The 15650-nt window shown below is 36.6% G+C and overlaps 1 non-coding gene and 1 pseudogene across 1 annotated transcript; both read left to right on the top strand.

The window, feature by feature from the left end:
- Positions 1 to 15650, top strand: part of LOC141714431 (uncharacterized) — a 149935-nt pseudogene that overhangs the window by 40066 nt on the left and 94219 nt on the right.
- On the top strand, positions 12963 to 13068 carry LOC141715409 (small nucleolar RNA R71). The gene has a single exon (XR_012572174.1). It is a non-coding gene; the product is annotated as a small nucleolar RNA R71 (small nucleolar RNA).

Genomic DNA, 15650 nt, shown 5'->3' on the forward strand with positions numbered 1-15650 from the left:
AATAAAGTTACGAGATACTTCATTAAGTCCCGATATATATATATATATATATATATATATATATATATATATATATATATATATATATATACCTCTATATATACATCTCATACACTCTTCTGCTATGAAAAGTATAAGCAGAGTTGTCATTCCCAAGAATTTTGGAAAGAAGAAACTTTGGCATAAATATGATATCTTGCTGATCAGGCAAAGACACTAATTAATTCACCTTTTCTACTAGTAGATGGATGAATTCCCCACTGGTCATCACACTGGCCGCATTAGGACCTTATGATGGTCTGCCACTCAGCCATTTACGCTTAGATGGACTGCCACTCAGCCACTTACACCTTGATGGACTCCCACTGAACCCATGTCGCTTATCCCGACGCATTTTGATTGGGCTTACTTCCCGAATGTTGGGCAAGTAATCAAACTCTTTTATTAAATTAGCAACTTTATTGCACCAAAAATACGCCATGGAGCCGGATCCCTTAGATTTTAAGCGAGTATTTAAATCCCCTTCGAAATGAAGATATTAAATTTGAAAATAAGTTTTGGCATCCGCTCTAACTTTTAAAATCATTTTGAAGACTCGAAAACATTTTAAAGAATGTTTAGAGTAATGATGATTTAATAAAATAAATCAGTCCCGATATGTTAAAAAATATCTGAATCTTAAATAATATTCCCATAAAGGAAAAACGTAAAAACGTTTGAGGTTGGACGATTCCTGATTTTATAAAATAGTTTTGTAATTATATAGAAAATAATCATTAAATCTATACATCATTATAAAATCATATAACGATCCAAAAATTACTAGAAAAATACCATAATTACCTATACTTTATTCTGCACATATAAAAATTAAAATACTCAAATAATATCACATATAAACATCCAAAACATCAACTCCAATTACCAGATAATTCACTAAAATTCACATAAAAATCAATAAACAATTTCACATGATAATAATAATAATAATATCTGAAAATATGGGATATTACAATCTACCCCTTATAAGGATTCCGTCCTCGGAATCAGCTGAAGAAAGCACTAAGGGTCTTGTTACCAACTTTCCAATCTTGCATATGTAACTTATCTTAAAATTCTCAATAATATTACAATTCCTTATACCACACAGTTATCACGGGAGCTTCACTCCGCACCATTGTTCTTTCCACATGTCATTTGACCAATTTCTCAATAGAATCACTTTTGCTGATCGAGAGAAAGAAGGATAGAGAGAAAAATAAAGAGAAAGAAAGAGAGAGATAAATAGAGAGAGAAGTAAAGAAACAAACTGACTTTATTATATGCCAATAGTATTATAACCGTATTGCAATTCACTGTCGTCCTTGGTAATCCCATAACATAGCCTCACTTTGACTTAACCAAAATAACTCAGTCCGACTTGATTGGCATACCTTCGAATATTTCAGATGATAAAATCATGGAATTTCAAAGAGAAAAGAATTTTATATAATAACGAGTGTCCCACCATCGTGGTTACCAAAAATCTGAATTTTTGAGAAAATGTTATTGAAATGAAAGAATAACTTAGAGATCAACATGATGAAATGAACTTGGTATTGCGTATCCAAATTAAGACACTACTAAAGGATGTTAACCTTCTTGTAGTCACAACACACACAAGTGATGGCGTCCCATCCAACTCCTATCACACAGACAGATATACCTTGTGTCCCCTATAGTCTCAGTCAGAGTAAAAGAATATGAAAGGAATTCAAAATCAAAGGAATAAAACTGAAAAGATTTCAAAGCTGATTTTTTTGGATAAAATGGAATCCAAATAACAAGATTCTGGCACAAAATGATTAAACGGGTGTTAGGGAATATATCCTCTAACATATACCTCTTTTTGAGAGATGTCAAAAGAATTTATAGAAAGAGAAGGTATTGCCAAGGTCTTAATACTTATCTTCTATTTGAACTCTTCTGTTGACTCGTCATCGGCTTCTAGACACTTTTTTATATTCCAAGGATATCAATAATCTTCATCATCGTCGAATTGTAGTAGCCTCGGAAGATTCCCCAATAAAGCTTTGCAACTGCCAGGAGTTTGGTCTAGCTCATCACAACCATCTCTAACGAATGCGTCTATCTTAGCTTACTCATTGATACTATATCCAATAGTCCAACAGGAACTCGATATGAGCTCAAGCGTCCTCATATAGCTATACACACTCCTACACACTCTCGTTTCTAGTTTACTATAACCTCAGCTCTGATACCAACATGTAACGCCCCCAAATCCGGGGTCAGAGGATTTGGTCGTCACTATGAAACCAAAATCCAAATTAACCTATTAAATTAAAATGCAAATTCCAGCGGAAGGTATTTAGCATCTGTAATGCCCCCAAATCCGGGGTCAGAGGATTTGGTCGTTACTACAAAACCTCAATCCAAATCAACCTGTTTAATCAATAAATAAATGCCTGTAACACCCCCAAATCTGGGGTCGGGGATCCGGGTTGTCACGAGTTCTATTCCCTTAATAACACTTAATCTTAATAAACAACGAACTACTACGTACTGTGACCTCACAATATACACACACACACCACAAATTATAGTCTCAGAGATGAATACCAAAAATAACACAAGTCATTTTATTCCACAATTATAAGCCATTACACCTCAAAAGGGTTTCTGAATAAATTTATATTTCTTTGCCATTATTATAATTCATAAATATACATAAATCTGGTACATCAGAAGTTGAAAGCCTAGCCTATTGGTAGATCCTACCTCGGCTATAACGGCATCAACGCCTACAGGAAACTGCGGAACGTTTCCTAACCGCTTGCGAATCGGGAGCTTGGTCCTGTTCATCTTTTCTATATGTTGTTGTGTGATGAAAGAAGAAAGCAAGGGTGAGCAACAAGCCCACCAAAATAATATGTATAATGATTAATAATATATGAGCATTCTCATAGTACTCATGAAAGTCTTGGTCAAGAAGAAATGAACCAAGCTGATATCTTACGCGACCAAGTCGCAAAATATTCAGTATATATATACATATATACTTTTCACAATCTTTGAAATCCTCTGACATGTATAATATACACAGAGTTCCAGTTTATAACTGTATAAAAATATCGTTGCAAGGTGATCTAATATATCTGACCTTGTCTCAACGTTTTCCTGAAACCTTTGTCATTCATAAGACAATCATTAACTAGATATAAGTTTAAAAGATGAAGTTACAAGATACTCCAATATACTTATATTTTTTCCGAATACTACTTGAACTACCACCGTTCAATGTATAAATAGTTCATCCCATAGATTAAGCTACAAGACAAAACTTGTATAGAATCAATATTTAAAATATCATCAAAATAAAATGAAGTTACGAGATACTTCATTTGATGCAAACATCATTTTGAAAACTCGACCCTGCCAACACTCAACAATCGCCCAACCGTAGCCTTTCTATCGAAGTGCTCTGGGTAGTGTTGCAGAAATATCCAATTGGATGATGAACTCATTACGGGAGTTTGCCGCGCTAGGAAGACCACTTACGATGATCAGTCGTAGTAGTACATCCCCACCATTTTCTACATGTAGAGGAGAACCTGTCAGATTTACTTGTCAACCGAACACTGGACTCCTAAGGAATGGACCGTCTTAGCGGAACTTCCGGGCCATTTGGGCCAATATAATAAGGCTGGGTCGGCGCTACTCGACCACTTACGCCACTCCTAGTTCAGATGAAATCCATGACCCTGAAACGTAAAGCTCGTTCTCCCTTTCCCCAAGTAGAAACTTGTTGATATGGCTCCACTAAGAAGTCGTATCTAGATGGAAAGGAAAACTCACCGATATTTCCCAGGCGATGCCTGTTAATGGATTAACTTGTTCCAAGAATTTTACTTCCCGAGTGTTGGGTAAGTAATCAAAAACTCTTTTATCAGAATAGCAACCTTGTTGCGAATATAAAATACACCACAGAGCCGGATCCCTCAGGTTTTGAGCGAGTATTTAAATCCCCTTCGAAAGGAGGATCTTAAATATAAGAATGAGTTTTGGGATCCGCCCTAACCTTTACAAATCATTTTGAAGACTCGAAAACATTTTTAAGAATGTTTGGAGTGATGCTGATTTAATAAAATAAATCAGTCCAAATATATTAGAAAATACCTGAATATTATTATTTAAATAATATTTCCATAAAGAATAATCTTTATAAAAATAATTGAAGTAGAAGTTTTAGAACTTATACTTTAAATGAATATTAAATAACCAAAGATATACTTATACGAAAGTACTATCTTTATTTGAATAATCAAAAGTAAGTTTGATTATCGACACATTATTCTTTAATAAAATAAAGAATATTATTTGGTAAATAATCGGAGTCATGAGTCCTCGAATGAATATTCAAATAATAATATTCATAAATAAATTAAGCGGAGTCATAAGTCCTCGAATGAATATTTAAAATAATATTCATTAATAAACTAAAGTTATCGAATAAACCTTATTTGATTCATAGTTTTAAAAACTATTCATATATATATATATATATATATATATATATTATACTCGAAAGCATCGACTCCCGGTTTTAAAAAAATGTTCACCTCTGGGTCCCTATACTAAGGGTATATGTAAATTACCGCTTATCTCTAGCATATGTATTATCAACTGAATCAACAGATATTTGTATCAAGATTAAGAAACAGGCATGCATATATACCATATCACATGCTACAATATATCGCAAGAATTCGCTAATTAACCATTATGCATCTATCACAAGATAATGCATATACATATGTATACATCACAACAACAGTATAACGGATAGAAAACTTGCCCGAGTGCTCCCGGATAGACTTAAGCTTAGAGTGGGTACGATAACCTATGAACAACAACATAAGTCGGAATTAAACCCTGGTCGCTTAAGAAACTAGACTTTAACCATTTAGAGTAACGTTCGCTTTCGCGCTTAACGATTCACTTAAGTCGCTCGAGTACCCTCGGCTCCACCATTTTTAATAAATTAACCATTAAGGGTTTTAAGGCGATTCTTTCGCGAGTGCCTTACCAACTGCCTAATACTCTTTAAATAATTGTTTTATATCCCAATTAGTCATTTAAAGGGCCTTAACCAAGGTTTCAAAGTAGGGCGAGGGGTAATGGTTCGGTCGCGAAACGCCGTTACTTAAAATGATCGTTTCTCCTAAACCGTACATCGGATTCAAGCGTACCACATATCCAAACGAAGCTCGTAACATGAACTATCTAAATATGGCAATGGTCAAAACCTAACAGTGAGTTCAAGGGTCCTGATGTTAAGAACAAAAACAGTCTAAAGTAAATCGGACATTACGACGGCTATGTTTACGCGATTTCCCAAATTTTTACCATTCCAAATCATATCAATCCAACTACCAATCAATAAAAACTCAAGATACACATCAATGCTACTGATTTCAGTCATAATAATCTCAAGGATCTCAATCCAATCATATATTATAACACCTCTAAATTCAACTAAACTACTTAACAATTAAGCTCGAATCATGCTTATCATTCAAATTACTACTCATCCATCCAAACCATCTCCAAACTTCAACATTCAAACTTATTACTAAAGGGTGTGAAGATTTATACCTTTCTTGGAGGGAGGAAAGTTACTAGGGAGCCTCAAAGAACCTTGATCTATCCTTATATAACCTTGATCTTGCAAATGAAATCAAGAAACACAAAGTTAAAATTTGAAAACACTATTCACCCTAATCTTTGGTGAATTAATTAGCTATGAATCCATTTGAATCAAGAGCTTAAAATCATACCCAAGCTAAGTTATGAAATGTAGAATCCATAAAACAAACCATGGAATTTATGCTTGAGTGGAGCTTGGACTTTGGATTTTTCTTCCTTGCTTTTTCCTTGAAAGCCGAGAGCAAAGATGAAGAATGGTGAAATAACTTTGTGTTTTGGTGAAATGATTTGTTGGTTGGTTGATTTTGATTTGTTTTGTTTTGTTTTATTACCTTTTACCATGGTAACTTTTGTGTGGTTCTAAATCAACCAACAACACACTTGCTTTGGTCATACTTATGTCATCATGTGATGTCATCCTCCCACCTTTGTCCTCTTCTTATTAGTTTGGTGACATCATCCCCACTAACCTCTTTGATTAGCTTCTAATTACTTGCCTAATGACCGCTGATCTGTTATACGGTTCGCTTAACTTTCGTTTTCATTTATCGTTTGAGGGATCATACCCGGGATCTTATTACTTAGGTTTCCTTAACCTTTCTCAATACATTATATTCCTTTTATGATCCTCTCTTATAATCCTTGAATTTAAATCCTTTTTATTCTGTTACCTTATACTCAATTCTTTCTGTATCTGGTAGATTTTCGGGAAAAATCAAAGTGTTCGAATTTGGATTCTGACGATCTTTACATACACTTATATACCACATAGAGTACTAATAATATCCCAGAAGATCAATAAAAGAACCCCTACATAGTGTGGCATGAAAAGTTTTCTTATTTAGCATAATCAGCAAAACACTATTCATAAGGGTTTCAAAAGTTTCAAAATTTGGGGTTATTACAGTCTCCCCTCCTTAAAAGGATTATGTCCCGGAATCAGATAGAAAATAAATAGGGATACTTTCTTAGCATTGCGCTTTCTAACTCTCAAGTAAAATTTTCCACATTGTGGTTCTTTCATCAAACTCTGAATAGTTTGATAACCCTTCTCCTAAGCACTTGTTCCTTTTTCAATCTATAACCCTTCCTGGTTGCTCCATATAGGTTACGTTTGGTTGCATGTCTATGCGCTCATATGCCCCTATTTATCTGGCATCCGAATTACACTTCCTTAAAATTGATACGTGAAACACGTTATGACTTGCTACATGTTCGGGGGTAGGGCTAGCTCGTATGCTAACTTCCCAATACGTCTTAATACCTCAAAGGGTCCAACAATTCGTAGGCTTAGCTTTCCTTTCTTTTTGAACCTCATCAATCATTTCCAAGGGATACCTTTAACATTACTAGGTCCCCTATTTCCTATTCTTTGTCCTTTCGTGTCAAATCAACATACTTTTTATGTCTATCTTGGGCTACTACCAGCCGTCCTCTGATTAGATCTATCATACCCTTGGTCCTTTGGACCACTGTTGGTCCGAGCATCTTGCGCTCTGCAATATCATCCTAACATAAGGGAGATCGGCATTGTCTTCCCTTAAAGATCTCATAAGACGGCATCTCGATACCTGACATACGATCTATTATCGTGAGAAAACTCAATCCGCGTTAAGTGATCATTCCAAATTCTTTCAAGTCTATTGAACAGACTCTCATTATAGCTTTTAGCATTAGAGCTTTTGCTTCTCAATACCCATTCTTTTCCAGTTCGTAATCGCTACTACCTTCCGTTCCTAATATTATACTGGTTATACTTTTGCTCGTTAACGTTCTATAACCTTTTAATAACCACGTCAACCTTAGTATCACTAACGCGTTAGAATCGGAATACCACCGTACTGATACTACTTCCTTTAGCTGCTTCCATCTTCGAAAACTTGATCCATCATACAGAAGTAAAGGAATTTGTTGAGAGATCACTATGATCATGAACACTTGTTCTATTGCATAGTTAGTACAGAAGGTGGCCAGCCTTTAGTACTTGACAAGCAATTAAACAACATGTGGTATCCTACTAGGCTTCTATCACACAAATAGATAGTCATTCGTCAATACCTCCCCTTCTGGAAGGGTTGTTCTTCTCAGCTTATATGAAATGAAAAGGAGAGAAAAGAACGAATTGAAGAGAATTGTATATATATAAAATATACTGCCACAAAATATCTGGCTTGGAATCTACCCCTAAAATATAGAGGTTTGCCATAGGAGAACAAAACATATATGTATTTATATCAACATCAAATATTATAGCATCGTATTTCACATGCCTAAATATTTTGCTATTCCGTCCATCCTTCTATGGACCCATGCTCTTCCTCGAGCTCATAAACACTCACCTTTGAAACTCCCTCGACATCGAAACTCGAATAAGGGATTTCATTCTAGACATCATAGTTACTAGAATCCATTGCTATTCCGTAACTTTCTTCGTATAGTAATACGACTCTCTATTGATAAGAAGGAATAAGTATTCAATAGGTAGATAATCTACTTAATTAGTCTATCAATGATAACTTATACACCACCACGACCCGATTAGTGGTACTCAATCTCAACATCCATTCCAATACAACTCTCTCACGGTTGTAATCGACTTATTACTCACAGAATCATTGCTGCATTACTATGGTCCACCACTGACCTACTGTCGTAATTCACTTTCCATGAAATCTTAATATCTAACCATACGGAGTCTATACATATCGTATAGAATTCTCCTAAGGAGGTAACTGTTGTGGATTAAATCTAATATATATAATTGCTGTATCTAATTATAAGGAACGTGAGCTTCAAGGCTCGATTTTGACTGCTCTTGTGTTTCATGACTCAATCTGCCTTAACAAGATGCCTACGTAGCTTGCTGATTGCCAAGGATCAAGTCAAAAAATGTAGTTCTGATTTGTGGGGTGAGACCCCTTATATAAATGTTGGGAGTCCTTGAATTGGACTTGGTATAGGAGACTTGGTGGTCAAGTCTCTGATTTAGGATAGACTTAGGAGTCCTAAGGAGTAGGAAGCTGATTCCTTATCCCATGAGGTTCCTTGGAGGCCAATGTACAAGGATTTATATCCTCACTAGGACATATCTTAATAGCTGTTTTTCTCCCTTATTTATTAATTACAAAATTAATAAATAATCAGGGCTTTTGGGCCTTCTTTGTTCCATCAGGCCTGATCTGGTCCATCAGGCCTGATCGATATGTTAACCTTTCTGGTCTGAATGTCATACATCTTCTTATTGGGCCCAGCAGCCCATACCTTGTATAATTAATGCAATATTTAATTATACAATCAGGACTTATTTATCCCTATCATTTGCCCCCTAACTTTTGGGAAACATTGATTAGGTTTCGCAGAAGTTAAGTCTATTCATTCCCTTATAGGGTTTCGTTTTTGCATAAAGTGTGGAGCGACCTACACATTTACAACGATTTTTCCTTTAACTCAGGAATTATCTTAATTTCCAGGAACTTTTCCCTCATAAACTAAACAAATACGCCGAGTCCCCGGCAGCGGCGCCAAAAACTTGTTAGGGCGAAATCACGCACTAATATTCACGCAAGTATACATGTTCGCAAGTAATATAGAATACTTTCTAGTTCGTTCCCTCAGAGACTCAGACTAAGTTATTGTCTAATTAAACTCACTCACCAATGTATGATTACTTCTCAATGTTAAGATAACACTTAAATTGTTGATTAAATATTAACTATAATTAACTACTTAATTAACCACTTAACTAACACTTCAATTTATCAATAATAAAACACTCATGAGATCACAACTTCATTATTAATTCCTTCTATAGCCATTGTTATTACCTTTAGCATGTGACAGTGATGATATTAATCGAATAACACGGAACTGATAAAAGCCAACTTTCATTGTACTAATACCATTCTACCAAACATCCACAATTAAGATAGAAGTTGAATAGTCATCAATTATGTTGAGTTCCTATATGTCTACAGAAATTGACAACACAACGATTTAAGCACAAGTTATTCCTTTTGATTACATAGGGCAAATAAAACTGTTAGAGTTACCCACTAATCATGCACAACGTACATGAACCTATGCTAGCATGGCAAGTTCTAAATCTCAAGATCCACCATCGCTTCACAAGAGATTAACACCCTATCTTATATGTTCGCGACGCACATAAGACGAATACGCACAACCAATACTAGATATCATGCAATCATCACACACTAAAGTATTAAACAATTAACTAAAGAATTTCATAATAAATCCGTTGCAACCCCATGATCACGATTAGCCCATAATAGATCTTATCGCCATCATGGGTTCATATGAAATCATGATAAACAACACAAGAAAATAATAACTAAACTAATTATATTAAAACAGAGTACGTCACAAGAGTAAATAAGTCAAAGCAAGAAAACTAGCATCCAACATTACAACGAAACAAGAATCACAAGAATATATGCTTCCTCTTCGTTGCGGTGTGCTAAATCGGTCTTCTTCCTTATCTCCTTCGCTTCTTGCGCAAAACACAATCTAAAACATAATCTCCTTCATATTCTCTATGAAAACGTCTCAAATCTACTTATATAATAGTCCCATAAAACTCAGATTACATAAAAGTTGGAAGCCAAACAGAAGTAGAAGTCTAAAATAATTCAGCTTTTTCCCCGACCCTGCGCGGCCGCTCAGCATTTCTGCGCGGGCGCGCAAGGCTGCTGCGCGGCCGCTCAGCATTGCTGCGCGGGCGCGCAGGACCCTACTGGAAAAATTCCAGGTTTGCTCCGTTTCTTCACCGTAATCTGCCCGTTCTTTTCCTCTCGCAATGGTGAACACATGCCAAGGCTTATTCTTGATGATTCCTCCTCCGAAATGCAACTAATACCCTGAAATGCATAAACACTAGAAAAACGCATCAAATACACAAAATACTTGATTTCAAGACACCAATTTAAGCCATTTTAAGACGTTCTAAGTGGTATAAAATGCCACTTATCACCTGTAATCCATGCAAACTCTCCACCCCGTGACTGTTCGAGTAGGAATGAGCTCATTCTTTTCATTAGCAACAACGGTGATACCTCCTTTCTTCGGCACACACTAACTGGACTCACCCAAGAACTGTCAGAAATGGGATAGATGATCCCTGCATCTAGCCATTTGAGGATTTGTTTCTTCACAAATTCTTTCATGATTGGGTTAAGCCTTCTCTGTTTCTCAACAGTAAGCTTGCTACCTTCATCTAGCAGAATTTTATGCATACAATAAGAAGGGCTGATTCCCTTGATATTTGCTATAGTCCATCCAATTGCCGACTTGAATTCTCTCAGAATTTTTAAGAGCTTTTCCTCATCACTACATGAAAGGTCGGATGTAATAATAACAGGAAAATTAGATGCATCACCTAGAAAAGCATACCTTAAGAGTTCAGGCAATGGTTTAAGCTCAAGTGTAGGAGCTTCCTCAATAGAAGGCTTGAAGCGCTTTGGAGATTTGTTCAACTCCTCCAATCCAAGAGATTCAAAAGGCATATCCAACCTTCGCTTCCCAGGAGAAGCATTCAGATACTACAACTGTTCATCACCTTCATTATCTTCACTATCTGAATTCCCCAACAAGGCCTTCTCTAAGGCATCAGACCTTAGCATTTTATCAAGTTCTGAAGTAACCACATAATCGACCAAATCCACTTTTAAGCACTCCTCATTTTCAGTCGGGAATTTCATGGCATTAAAAACATTGAACGTCACATCCTGATCTAGCACTCGCATAGTAAGCTCACCCTTCGCACATCAATCAAGGTTCGGCCAGTAGCCAAGAATGGTCTTCCCAAGATTATGAGAATCTTTTTATCCTCCTCGAAATCAAGAATAATAAAATCAGCAGGAAAGATGAGTTTATCCACCTTGACCAAGACATCCTCCACAATGCCTCGTGGATATGTAATAGAACGATCGGCCAACTACAAGATCATATAAGTAGGCTTTGGATCAGGTAAGTCCAATTTCTTGAAGATTGATAAGGGTATCAGATTGATGCTAGCTCCCAGGTCACATAAGCATTTGTCAAATGACACTTTTCCAATGGTAGAATAGTGAAGCTTCCAGGATCTTTAAGCTTCAGAGGCAGCTTCTGTTGCAGCACATCACTGCATTCCTCAGTAAGAGCAACTATCTCCAAATCATCAAGCTTCACTTTTCGAGAGAGAATACCTTTCATAAACTTCGCATAACTAGGCATCTGTTCAAGAGCTTCAGCGAAAGATATGTTGATATGAAGTTTCTTGGACACCTTCAGAAACTTCTCAAACTGCTTATCCAGCTTTTTCTTCTGCAGCCTCTTAGGAAAATGAGGTGGAGGATAGATCTGTTTCTCCCCTGTATTACCCTCGGGAGGAGTGTGTTCAACAGTAGTCTTCCTTGGTTCCACTTCTGCTTCCTTCTGCACTTCTTCTTCAGCCACAACTTCTTCTTCCGAAACTTGAGATTTTTCGGGATTTGCAACCTTCCCAGACCTCAATATAATTTCCTTTACCTGCTCCTTAGCTTCCCTATTTCCTGGCACTTCAGTGTCACTAGGGAGTGTACCAGGTTGACGATTTAGCAAGGCATTGGCAATTTTCCCAATTTGATTCTCCAAGGTCTTGATAGAAACCGCCTGACTCTTGCACATGAGCCTCACTCCTCCAATTCAGATTTTTTATTAGATTTTTGTAGATGGAGTTGTTGTCTTGGTGCATATTGCGGTTGCTGAAAACCGGGAGGGTTGTATTGCTTTGCTGCATACTGTTGATAAGGCTGTTGAACCACATTCTGAGTATTACTCCAGCTGAAGTTAGGATGATTGCGGTTGTTAGGATAATAGGTGGCTGGAACTGGTTTCTACGACCTCTGAAAGTTGCTCACAAACTGAGCTAATTCACTAGAAACAACACACTGCTCTGTCTCATGGGCACCAACACAAAGCTCACAGATACTAGTGATCTGATTAACTTCATAATTAGCCAAAGAATCTGCCTTCATCGTCAAAGCCTTAAGTTGAGCAGCTATAGTAGAAGCTGTATCTAACTCCAGAATTCCTGCTACCTTGCCTATGGGTAGTCTCTAAGTTGGGTTCTGGTATTCATTGGTAGCCATCACCCAATCAATTCATAAGCTTCATCATAGCTTTTAGCCCATAAGGCTCCTCTTGATGCTGCATCAAGCATGGGTCTAGAAGTAGCACCCAATCCATTATAAAAGCAGTTAATGATCATCCAGTCAGGCATCCCATGGTGAGGACACTTTCTAAGCATCTCTTTGTAGCGATCCCAAGCCTCACATAAAGATTCTCCAGATTGCTGAGCTAATTGAGTAAGTTCGTTTTTTGATTGCAGCAGTTTTCGCCATAGGAAAGAATTTAGTTAGGAACTTTTGAGCAAGATCTTCCCATTTGATGATAGACCCTGGTGGTAGAGAATGTAACCAACACTTAGCTTTATCCAACAGAGAGAATGGGAAAAGCCTCAACTTAATAGCATCTTCAGAAACTCCATTGAACTTGAAAGTGTCGCAGATCTCGATGAAATCTCTAATGTGCATGTTGGGGTCTTCTGTCAGAAAACCCCCAAACTGAACTGAGTTCTGTATCATCTGACTCGTGCTCGACTTGATCTCAAAGGTGTTAGCCGAGATGGCTGGGCGGACAATGCTAGACTGAATATCATTAATCTTCGGTTGAGAGTAATCCATCAAAGCCTTCGTATTCGCTTCTGATTCTCCCATTGCAATAATTTCTTCTTCTTCAACTTTCTCCTCGACAAGAACTTCATCAAAAACTTCCTTAGCTACTACAACTTCTTCCTCAGCTTGATCCAGTTTTCTCTTACGAGACCGCAAACGCGTATGCATACACGTTTGCTAGAGTACCTGAAACATGACAAGGAAATAACTAAGTAACAATGTCCGAGTCAATGAACTTTAACGACCACTGATGACAAACACGTAAACTAAAAATTAACCCCGAGTCCCCGGCAGCGGCGCCAAAAACTTGTTAGGACGAAAACACGCGCTAATATTCATGCAAGTATACGCGATCGCAACTAATATAGAATTATTTCTAGTTCATTCCCACAGAGACTGGTTTAGGTTAATTTCAATCAATGCACTTATGCAACAATGATATGGTTATTATTCAATGCTAAGACGATTAACAAATTAAGATTGTTTATAACTACGATTAACTAAGAGATTATACTAAAGAATATTAACTAAGATATTAAAAAGGACTGATTACTATATGACACAAACATGGGATTCTAACTTCATTACTACTTCATTCAATAGCCTTTTTTTCTTAACCTTAGCATGCAATGGTGATGACACTAATCAGATAACACAAAACTAGTAAATGCCAACTTTCATTGTACGAATACCCTACTATCAGACATCCACAAAATAGATAGAAGCTGAATAGACACCAATTATATTGAGACCCTATATGTCTATAGAAATTGACAACATAACGGTTTAATGCACAAGTTATCTATCCTGATAACACAGGGCAAGTAAGATGGTTAAAATTACCTACGAATCATGCATATCAAATACATGAACCTATGCTAGCATGGAAAATTCTAAACCCCTAAATTCACTTTCGTTTCAATAGAGATTAACACGCTATCTTATAAGTTTACGACGCTCATAAGATGAATAAGCATAACCAATACTAGGTTGTCATACAATCACCACACACTAAGGCATCAAAACATATTAACTAAAGAAATCTATAAGTAAATCCGCTAGAATCCCACGATAACGATTAGTCCATAATCGGACTCATCATCAACGTGGGTTCCAATGAAAGCATGGTATAATAAACGTAGTCTTTATACTGAATAAATAATAAAACCAAGTACGTTACACAAGAGTATAGGTTCACAAATAAGAAAACTAGCATCCAAGATTACAACTTAAAATAAAGAATCACAAGAATAAACTAGATCCTCTTCACCTTGGTTGAATTGTGCTATACGGTCTTCTTACGCCTTTTCCTTAGCTCTGGTACGTCTTGTTATGAAAAACGATCATAAGTTATTAATATATATACTGTAGAATTAACCAGGGCTTCAAACTCTTAGAATCCAAGTAGAAACAGAATTCTGCCATCCCGACCTGGCGCGGCCGCGCGCTTCTTCGGCGCGGGCGCGTTGTTCTTCTGTAACCCTAGCGCGACCGCGCGCTACTACCGCGCGGGCGCGCTGGCTCTCTGGAAAACTTTATTTTCTTGAGCAATCTTCCTGAGCACCATCCTAACACCAATTTAGCAACAAAACAATGCTAAATCTCCTGATTCTTTTAACTATACCTGAAATGCAAAAACACTACATAAACACATCAAATACACAAATAACTTGAGTACAAAACACCAATTCAAGCCTTTATAGAGCATTCTAAGTGGATATAAATTCCACTTAACAGACATGCATGTACAATAACAAGACTAAGTCAAATTGACAACCCTATGTAAGTTGTATGGTAATCTATGATTGCATTTTGTATTATAACACTTAAGTCTATAAAAATGTAAATAGACTAGACTGGAGTATTTTTCTGTAAACAGTCTCAAGCCTAAGAATAAGCTCTGGAAGAAGATCATGAAGATCATGCCTCAGATAAAGTATGAAGAAGCTTGGAGTTGAATAAATCTATTTTGTGAAAAATATTCTAATTCAAGAAGTCTACAAGTCACAGATTTTGTGTTATAGAGAAGTCATTCGAGACCTCTAGAATGACTTATTGAGAAGTCAAGAAAAGCTAAAAGAGAACTCAGAGATATCGACAAGCCAATTTGTCACTAGAGAACTCAGAGTTATCACTATGCCAATTTGTCACTAGAGAATTCAGAGTTATCGATAAGCTAATTTCTCACTAGAGAACTCAGAGTTATCAATAAGCCAAAGTGAAGACATGAAG

The sequence above is a fragment of the Apium graveolens genome, chromosome 3, assembly GCF_009905375.1.
Source record: "Apium graveolens cultivar Ventura chromosome 3, ASM990537v1, whole genome shotgun sequence".
Taxonomy (NCBI): Eukaryota; Viridiplantae; Streptophyta; class Magnoliopsida; order Apiales; family Apiaceae; genus Apium; species Apium graveolens.